The sequence below is a fragment of the Nuphar pumila genome, chromosome 4 (assembly GCF_984573655.1).
Source record: "Nuphar pumila chromosome 4, dmNupPumi1.hap1.1, whole genome shotgun sequence".
NCBI lineage: Eukaryota > Viridiplantae > Streptophyta > Magnoliopsida > Nymphaeales > Nymphaeaceae > Nuphar > Nuphar pumila.
In genome coordinates this window covers 48984989-48996435 of record NC_143252.1, presented here as the reverse complement: position 1 = coordinate 48996435, position 11447 = coordinate 48984989, and the positions used below count along the sequence as shown (strand labels likewise).

General features: G+C 36.9%; 1 pseudogene; it reads right to left on the bottom strand.

Annotated features, from left to right (window-relative positions):
• Positions 1–456: 456 nt before the first annotated feature.
• Positions 457–5575, bottom strand: LOC149840192 (nicotinate phosphoribosyltransferase 1-like; annotated as a pseudogene).
• Between the last annotated feature and the right edge of the window lie 5872 nt (positions 5576–11447).

Here is an 11447-nt window from a genome sequence, read left to right as displayed (position 1 = left end):
AGAACAAAGGTCATAAGACTTGAAGCTACACCATATCGGATAAATGCCACAACTCCCTATACATTGAATGCTTTGGCTGTTCAGGCTTGATTCAATAAACATTAGTATCCAACAACCAGGTGAGGCATTTAATGCCGGAGCGACATGAAAGTAAGGAATCATGGAGAACCTGTTTTTGGGACGTAGAACTGATTGTTGTATACACATTCACCATTAAGCCAAGCATGACCTTCAAAATTACAGTCAGTGACAATAACCAAATGCTTGATTACTCAAACATCTGAAGTGAGTCATGAAAAGGACTGAATTCAATTCAATAATTATCTGTTCACGTTCAGCTGAAAGCTCAACACATAAAAGAAGCACGATGTCTCCAGATTGAAAGCATAAACAAGCAATAAACTGTTCTGCCTAATTTTCCTCATTGATTCAAACTTGCTACTGCTGTGCAGATTCTTAATGCAGCTCGCCTACAGGTGCCTCATTAAGCCACAAGAAATGAATGAAACCATACAGCTCCGCACTCACACTTACCTGTTTTCAGCAGGCAGTTTTATTGATCGAAGCATTAAGCGTATGATTAATAATATAGAATAAATTAAAGGATGTACCTTGTAAGGTGTAGGGTTCAATTTCCTCAAGTGGTCCGGACGCATTTGATCTAACTGCTGCATGCATCGCTTCCGGATCTCTGAAAGTGGAGGCAACTCTTCTCTTTGCTTACCTTCAAAGGAAAAAAGCACTTTAAGCTTTAGTACGTGTGTTGATATCAAGGTTGACTGCATTGTCTGCAGTGAAATATAACTGATGTAATCAATTAAACTCAACAAAACAAGCAGGGAAATAGTGGACTTGTGCTAAACAAAGCAGTTCTCACTAGAAGGCATTTTGTTTATTGGATTGGTATAAGGAGACCTCTTTGGCTTCAAGCATGTTTCCAGGATTAGTAGATACAGGACTTCTTAGCTTGAAGCACAAGGAATCAATATAATGGTGAACAAATAGTAGTCTCTATATATGAGAGTGCTCAGATGCAGGGGCGTTATTTTGTGGGCAAATGGCAAAGCATAAACATGGATATTGATATTTTATTATGAAGATACAACTCAAGAGACATGCTTTTTGACAGAATTTTGAGTCAGCATAAAACTTGCGACTCTATGACAATGACAATTATCACCAATATCTCCAAAATATCATTGTATTTTCATGAGATGTTCTAAAAAAGATACCAAAGGTCATTTCTGACAATAATTTCAAAATATTGGTACATTCTCCAAATATCATGGAAATTTCTAATAATGTTTGGACGGGAATGACAATCAAGTAGATAGCAGAAGCAAACATCAATGTTTTCATTTTTCAGTTTTCTTTCCTACTTAGACAAAGAGCTTCCCTAAATTGTGACAAATAAACTTTTTGTTGATTTTCCATTTTTTTTATGGAATATATTTCTCAACGAAGCTTGGACTAAGATTCTCAATCTTGACATGTAAACAAAATGAGCTCATGCAAGCCTAGTCTTTCCTCTGCCGGTTGTGTGCTCGTCTGTACGTAAACATGCATGTGTATGAATATGTGCCTGTATGTCTACTTGTATATCCATTATCTTAAGCTCCGTGGCTTTTTTCAGGTAAAGAGTCCATCTGTCCACTAATGGCATCCAATACCAGGAATCCAAGCTTGAAATAATTTCATGAGCTCACCTTGCACATGAGCCAATTTTGAGCCTTTGTTTGCATGTTCCAAGCTCAGCCAAGCCTAGCAGCCAATTGCTCGGTTCATCTTGTTTATACTTCTACTATTAAGTTATTAACAGTATCAGACTCACTCTACATAGTATCAGATATCTGCATACAAATTATAGTACTATACACAAAAACTAAAAAGGGAAAGTGAATGAAAAACAATAAAACGATTTGATACATAAAAGCCACAAAATGCTTTAGATACAATCCCAACAGAAACAATCACAATAAAACATTTGAGAGATTGAATGGTCAAATGAGAATCATTTTTGCTTAAATTCTTATGAAGCTTAAATCCAAGGAAATAATCCTTAAACAGTGTTATCATCTTGAGCATGTTGCATGATCAATTTAATTTTGAGCTTCAAAAAGGAATAAACAGAAAAGGACATATTAAAGCATTAATTTTCCACTTCCTGAAAAAGACATAAATCCTAATATTCCAATTACGAGTGAAGCATTGCACGCTTTAGTGACATAACAAACACAATAACAGAAACAGCAGCAGAAACAATAAACGTGTGATGGCACAGCCAGTCAGAAAGCAATTTGTGAAATGAATGGCACGGTGAAAACTTTTAGTACCTGATTTTCCAGGCCAGTAGCACTTCAGAAGTTCCTCTAACACATTGCGGCACCACATATGCCCTTTTAGACTCATTGAATGGATGACGACACAAAATACGTTCGGCCACCTATGCAGAGAATAAGCAAATCTCATTATAAAATAGGTATGGATTTCTTTGCCTGTAACAGAAATAGATGAAAATTTCCAGATCTACATAAAATTTTGCAATAAAAAAAGAAGAATCTAGTTACCTAATATCTAAAAGAAATTACTTTTCTACTTTCACCAAGAAAAAATGGCTTCAGACTCAGCTATATAAGACAACTACCAGTCCAGCTATCGTATTTGACTCGAACATGTCAATTGTATGATAGCGCAAACATTTCATATTTATATGAACATAATCAACTTTACACAAGAAATTATGTAGATTATTGTAATTTAAATAAATTTATGACAGAGACTATGCAAGGCAAACAAAATCAAGTGATGAACCGGTTTGGATCTATTAAGTAGGCAAAAGAGATGCAAACATGGATCATAGATACGACAATTTATGAAAATTGGTAGTAACATGCTTTATGATATTTTAATGCTTAGAATTAAGGGTTTTTATCTATGTCACATGGCTGCGGGTGCAGGGGTGCAGCACTTTCAAAAAACCCGGGTGCGGGGGTGCGGCAAAAGTATAAAAAATTATATATATATATATATATTCCAAAAGTTGGACATAAATGACCCTGGGCGTGTTGACTGCACCCAGGGTCAGGTTGACTGCATCGGGTGCGGCACCCAGTTGAAGAGTCCCTGTGACATATATAAAGTTAAAGTCCAAAAGTTGGACATAAATGACCCTGGGTGCAGTCAACGCACCCAGGGTCAGGTTGACAGCACCTGGTGCTGCACGCGCACCCGCGTCGCATCGACGCAGGTGTGGCACCCAATTGGGCGAGTCCCTGTGACATAGGTTTTTATAATATATTAACATATAGTGGTGTGTATAAGACCCCAAACTTGTATTGCAAGTATAAATTAATAATTCAAACCACAATATCATTAAGAAATATTTGTAAATGTCATGCCAAAACATCATAAAGAGTGAAACAAAAATAAACAACAAAAAGCAAGTCTCAGTGGAAATAGATGAAGCTATGGATATGGCATTGACAATCTCAACCCATGTATGACTGCATCTATGAAGTGTCATTGCATGTCCCTCATTGGTTTCATCGCAACACAATCATGCAATGCCAAACATGGCCACCAGTATCAGTCTCGGCATTTCTTGGCTAGGGTTTTTCTTGGAATAATTTTAAGAAAAGAGTGATTTTATCAAGTAAATATTGAAATTTTGAAAAATAAAATTATGAAAAGAAATAAAAAAATAACGAATATGTTTTAGAATGTGTTCCTCATATGTTTCAAATATGGCAATATTTTGTAAAGTCCACAATATTTTCCATTTTCTTAAAAAAAAAACATTAAAATACTTTCAAAATATCACTGATATCGGTGGTTAGTACCGAGGTGCCCATGTAAAAGAAGATGCAGCTGAGATCTGTAGTTCAAGATGAATGTTGGTATAAGAAACAAAGATAAAATTATGAGTGTCCTCATTGTGGGGAAATTATAGGCGCCACGAATGAAGCAGAAAAATAGCATAATTTGAGATAGTTTTTTGCACATATTGTAAAAAAAGAGCCGAGTAAAAACACTATGAAGGAATGATTATAGAAACTAGGAGAAGCAAAAGACCAATAAACACTTAGAAGGGAAAAATGGACCAATAAAGACTTAGAAGGGGAAAATGCATCAATTTGCTCAATAAGCTCCAAAAAAAAAAATACAAATATTCAAAAAGGCTGGATCTTTTGTTACCAAGCCTCTTCCGTCCATACATTAGTGGTAAGACAACTGATCATATGATGTCACAGCAATTCAACATAACACATTGAGAATAAAGTCAACAAGTGTTTGTGAAACACCCATGAGACACTTCGAAAATTTCAGGTCCTATCATATTGATCATGTTCATGCCATACCATATCCCCATACCCATGTCATACTAAGATTGATGGTCACCATTCCCTTTTCTGTTATTTCTAATGGGTCATAATTCTAAAGTTTGGATATCTGAACTTTGACCTCCTTCCTAAGGTGGGAAATAATTCCCTAAATCATTAAATGTTAATGAACTAATGCCATTTCTGAAGAAGCAAGGACGGACAAATTTCAAATGCTCATTCAACCAAAGCATGGGAAAGAAACCCATAACATAGAAACATTCATGATCGATGCAATTTCTAATTTTATGTACTGGAAAACAAGCATGTGCAGGAACATGTTTAGCAATGGTACCACTAGCCCACAATCCAACTTAGAGGAGCTAAACTAATTTATATAATGAGCGACACTTCACACGCATACCAAAAGTATGGCTAATGAAGGTTGTAAAACATACACAGTTTTCTATATGATTAAACAAAAGTTTTAAAGTGATTCAAATATGGCCTGTGTGACAAGTAACAACAGAAGTTACCTTTGGAGGAGGTTCTTTTTCTCCAGTCATTATGTCTACCAAAGGATAACCTTCTTTACCATACAATCTATAGCACTGTTTTTTACATGGTATTGAAACCTAAAAAGAAGAAAGAAAAAAGTGAAGAACATTGTCAGCAGACAAAAGATGGACCAAATTGATTAACATAACCACACCTTGGAAATGTCTTCAGAAAGTTTCATACGGGGCTGATTATTTATCTCAACCAATTTGAAAACGCAACCAAGAGCTGCCTGAGCATAGCACGTTACAAGATGGGTGCCAATGCCAAATGCATCCATCTCATGTCCCTGCATAGGAAAAGCAAGGTAATCTTTAGTACTAAATACAAATGGACCATGTATGGTTTTAGGCTTTTAGCTATTGTATTGACATCACAGGAGTTGATTCATCATCTAAACCAAGCACTGCCCAACAATGGAATCTAAACCAAAGCATTGCCATGTTCAACAGGATATCCCTCTGAGTGCTGGCAAGGAAAATGATCCTCTCAACCTACACAGCATGGTCTACATTTTGCCAAATATTTTACAATTTCATAATAAATGACCATAAGCAACACAATTTGATTCAGTATGACATAGATTCCTCTAATTTGTTCAAGGAACAAAATATGACTTAAAAAACCATCAACTTCCACCAAATTGCATAAGCAGCATCTTGATCCTGAGAAAAAAGAGGATAGACAATCACATCCATAGCCAATAGATGAATGGCTTAGGATCTTGAAAATTCTATTACATCAAGGAATACACAAAGATATCAAAATCCAATACAGAGGTAGCATGCCCATCTTTATGCCACTTAAAGAATACATGTACACAATAGAATGGTGCCCTTGGCACATAGACCACATTAAGAAAATGAATTCGGCAGCAGATTACTGTTTTAAAAAAATGTAGCCTTACTGGTGTTCTTGATGCATAGAGCCAACATATTCTCCAATAATCCCCTTTACCTTTGCATTTATGCTCAAAATGCCACCAATTCTGCATCTATGGAAGCATCAGTCTTGGTTTTATCTTTCATTCATGTTCACACTATGCTTGCTCACTGTACCATTATTGGTCCAACCAGTGTTGTGAAAAGCGTTGAGGCGTAGCGAGGCGCTCCACCAAAAACTGAGGTAAGGCATAAGCCTCGAGGCATAAAGCGTAAACCTCAAGGCATAAAGCGTAAGCCTCGAGGCATAAAGCGTAAGCCTCAAAAAAAAAATTGAAAACTTAAAAAAAACTATAAAAAATATCTAAAAATACAAATAAATAAAAAAATGCTTTATTAATGAAGCAACAACCAATAAGAAATAGAAAATCTCAAATAAATAATAAAAATATGAGATTAATATATAAAAAATACCAAAAAATATGAGATTAACATATAAAAGTAACTAAAAAACTGATTATATAACTGAAAAACTAATTATATAACTGAAAAATATAATGTCCTAACGTATATCTGAAAACTAATTAACGTATATCTGAAAACTAATTATATAACTGAAAAATATATCTTTTTCTTCTTCTTTGTTGTTCACGCCACTGGTTGGCGCCTTGAGACGTGCCTTTTGCGCCTCAAGGCGCTCTTTCAACAACACTGGATCCAACCTTCAGGCGGTAACATCATGTAAATGCACCCTTACAAACATATGCAATTCAAGCAAGAAGCATGCATACATATGTCTACAGATAAATATATGTGCATACGTGTGCAGGTTTAGTGCATTAACATAGTCATCTTAAATTAATGGAAATCACCACACCTGTATGCACACACATGCATTGTATTTATGTTTTTATATATGTATGTGTATATGTATGTATGGTGAGATCTTAACTGCAAAAATTGAAGCTTCTTAGTGGCGGTCATAATTTTTTGAAGCCTGCCATCTATGGAAGCATCAGTGTAACGCCCCGAAATCTTAACCCAAATTTTTGAGGATTTTTTTTTTTTTTATACAGCGGAAACCAGTCATACCGTAGGGCTAAGCATTCCAGAACATTACAGATGGAGCAAGACCAAAACATTCTTTTCATTTCAATATCAATGAAAATTAAGATCAGAGTTCTCACACTATCCTTGGAACAGTAAATCCAAAATCCCGATCAAAGCCTCATCCCGCAGTCGCTCCTAAATCCAACTCTTCACCTGAAAATGTATAGGAATTAGACTACAACTGTCTAAGTAGGAAATACGAAACTTTTAATGTGGTACATCGTGAATCCAGTATGTGATATGGGTGTCCAGTAGGATGTTCAGTATATATCCCAAAAATAAACAAAGGTCTATACTATGACAGTCAACAATTTACCAGAAATTAACTGACAGGTAACATTAATAGCAGTATTTATATATATCCCACCACCACAATATGAATCCACACAATTATTCAAAGAAATGCAATTATGACAATTCATAATTCAGGTATGTATTCACACCTCACGGTACATCCATTATGCATAAAGAAACATTAAACCATACCATGATGCACAATTTTAGTACAACAAGACATTTAACATACATTGAAAGTTAAACATCACCCATCCACCAAACATATAACAATTAAGGAAAACAGATAATGTATGCATGTTCTAATGCATAGCAAGAAAATGCATGAATCTTCTTATTATCTTTTCTTAAGTTTCCCTTTCCATATGCATGCCCTATTAAATGCATACCATTTAAGTTCCTCTTTTTAATTACCGTTGCCCGCGGATACACCAAACGGGTACAAACCCCGAGGTCAAGTGGGTTCCCAGGGTAGCTTAACACATAATTTGTATTTTATTACTGGGTTTCAACTTAGCCCTCGACCGATATCAGGAAACAACACCATCCATCGGAACATTAGACCTCCACATCTAATGTCGGGGACACAAGGGACACCCCACGCCCACAAGTGCCACTTCCTTGGTACCATAAACTCACAACTGTGACTAACACACCACTCCCGGGTAAAATGGCGGACTCTCCCTAAAACCGTGGCCAGGAGAAGAACCTCAATATCGGGTTCAGGGGCAACAACACACACGGAGTTTTTGTATCCTCACAGTCTCCCCAAGACCGTATATCTAAGATTCTCATACTCCAGATGAGATATCCCAGAATGTATATTACACTGTTCTTATTCATTATATTTTTATTAAAGTTAATTCTTTAAGTTTGCAACACCATATGCAAAAGTAAAGTGAAAAGGCTCGCATCCCCCCACTGCGAGAACCATCACGAGACTCCAGCCCGTGGAAACACATCGAACAATGCAATATAGAACAATAATATAAAGTATGATTTTTGCGATGCAATGAAACAATTAAAGAAAAAGCCAACCCAAGCTCAAGGCTCTCCAGGCTTGTGATGATTCATCCAGACCATCGATGCATCGTATGCAAAAATCATAACTTGCAATGTATGCAATAATACCAACATGATTCCAAATGCACATTCATTCATACCATTTTAACAATGTGCATGAGCTTCCACAGTCCTATGCATGTGTTCACCATCCATGTGTAAGTGCTTTCATGAAATCACTTAACACACATGCATTCATCCATCATCCATAAGCACATAAGAACATTTATACCTGATTTTACATGCTAAGCACACATCAATTTCATGTATGCACGTGTACTCAAAACAAATCCATAAATGCACGATAATTAAACAAGTCCCCTCAATATAGGCACACGAAACCTTTTCATGTGTTAACATCCACACACATGAACATAACCCAGATTCAGCAATTAAAACTTCAAGGCTGCACGCATTCATATTATGTATGCGCCTATATCAAAATAAGACCTCTCATACGAAAGATCAGAGAAGAGAGAAGGCTAAATGACTGTAACGCCCCAAAATTTCGACTTGTGATTTCGAAAACTTTATCGAAAAACCTTTCAAAAATTTAAAGTTTTAACTTTAAAAAAAATGACAGCGGAAGACATTTAGAAATGAACACAAGTCAACAATTCTGGGTACGTTAGCTGAAAAACCATCATTCACATGTACAACAACTTAAAGGAATTTAAGAAATAAGGCAATAGATTAAAATCTGCAGTTTATTATAAAATGAGCATTTTATTCCAAAGTTCAATAAATCTAAGAAAACTCCAAAAAAAGTCCCAGAGCCAAGTCGCCAGCAGAAAGAAGATGAATCTTGATCCACGTTGCACCACGCCATCGGCCGCCAATGAAGTCCTACTTCTCACCTGCCCATGAAATGGGTCAGTTTCATAACAAACCAGTAGGTGCATGAACAAATAAGTAGAATGAAAATAAAACAGGACATTCATGAGATAAGCAGTTATGATATTTAAGCAATTAATACAATTGTAGCCTATTCTAACAAATGTAATATGTGCAAAGAAATGTTAGTTGAAGCAGTGTGAGTCTCAGTCATCTACAACTATTCATGAAGATATTCTTTAAGTTCTGATATTAACTGGCCTGTGGGTACGCACAGACGCGAAACGTAGAAACAGCCGAGACCGATCCAGGGGTTTATTATGTCAGGTGTTTTCATTAACCCGGATGGATGACTGAGTCCGCTCCTAAGGGGACGGTCAGTGACCAAGAGAGTAAATCCCCAAAGGCATTCGTGGCCCATGGATGCATCCAACTTCTGCAAAAGTGCCTGGGAGTTACCACCTAGGATAATTTATGGTAATCCCAATTCCCCTAACTCCGATGACTGGGGAAACCGAGTCTTTTGCCCGTGGGGTGGTTGTTAACAACCTGTTCATCGGAGTCTTTGTACCAACCATCCTCTCCCTTGATGAACCGTGAAGATCGAATGGGTACGACGGGGGTTTCTTAACCGCCGCCTCATCCTACATGCTCTGGTCTATTAGACCCACTCGAGCATCTTGCCTGTAAAACCCGAGATTTCTTATTTGAAAATATTTCAAAATTTTCAATTTGGGCCTAGATCCACATTACGGATCCAGGACCCATAAAGGGGGGGTAATTAGGATTGATTTATTTGAAATTTTGATTTAAAGGTTATAATAGATAAATGAAAATTTTTCTAATTTAAAATTTTAATTTAATTCGAGGATCCACAGTGGATCCATTTGGATCCACTTGTGGACCCATTTTGTTTTGGGGCCGGGTTGCGGGTCCCGGGTTCAGACCCGAGCCCCACCCCAACTAACAACCCTTTTAAAACAGAAAGGGCAACCCGATAAACCCTAACAGGAAAGGAAAGGGGGGAAGGGGGCATTACGCAGGGCGTAACCGACCTCCCCCTCCCATCTCGGCAAGGAAGGAGGGGGCCTGGGGTCGATAAAAGGGGAGTGAAGAGAGGGTTATGCCCTCTTCACTCGGGCTCTCTCTTCCCCATCTTTCCCCATCTCTCTCGCTTGCTCGGTGCGCACACGCCGGAGGAAAGGAGGTCGCCGGAAAGCTGCGACAGCCATCAAAAGCCCTCCAGCGAGCCCCCTGTCACGGCAACAACAAGGGGTAACCCCAGCCGACCGTGTTTTCGTGTCCCCAGCATCCGATAGCTGGAATACCCTTCAAAAAGGTACGGGTACCTCTTTTTGATTCAAATGGGGCATCGGTGGAGGTTTGATTTCCATGCAGCAGTCGATGGAAATCTCATGGAGAACAGTTTCCACTATTACTCCCTTGCACCTTCTGTGCTCTTGTTGTATTGAAGAAAAAAAAAACAGATTTAAAAGCTTTTCCTGCATGGTTTGGGGCCCAGGTATGCAGTCGGCTGGGCTGTGAACTAGACCCAGCCAACTGGGTCGGCTGGGTGGTTCTGGCTGGGTGCTAGACCCAGTTTTAGCTGAGTCTTTTATTCCAAATTTCTTATTTTAATTTGAATGGTTAGAATAAGTTGATATTGTTTAATGAAATTGGCACTAGATTTATCAAGCTGATAGGCATTTTTATTTTAATTTGAATGGTCAGAATAATGTTGATATTGTTTAATAAAGTGGTGCATCAGATTTATCAAGCTGATAGGCATTCCTATTTTAATTTGAATGGTCAGAATAATGTTGATATTGTTTAATAAAGTGGTGCATCAGATTTATCAAGCTGATAGGCATTCTTATTTTAATTTGAATGGTTAGAATAAATTGATATTGTTTAAATGGAATTAACATCAGATTTATCAAGCTGATAGGCATTTTTATTTTAATTTGAATGGTTAGAATAAGTTGATATTGTTTAATGAAATTGGCACCAGATTTATCAAGCTGATAGGCATTTTTATTTTAATTTGAATGGTTAGAATAAGTTGATATTGTTTAATGAAATTGGCACCAGATTTATCAAGCTGATAGGCATTCTTATTTTAATTTGAATGGTTAGAATAAGTTGATATTGTTTAATGAAATTGGCACCAGATTTATCAAACTGATAGGCATTCTTATTTTAATTTGAATGGTTAGAATAAGTTGATATTGTTTAATGAAATTGGCATCAGATTTATCAAGCTGACAGGCATTCTTATTTTAATTTGAATGGTTAGAATAAGTTGGTATTGATTAATGAAGTTTTGCATCAGCATTATCATGTTGATAGATATCTTTTAATTGAATTGGAATGGTCAGAATAACGTTGA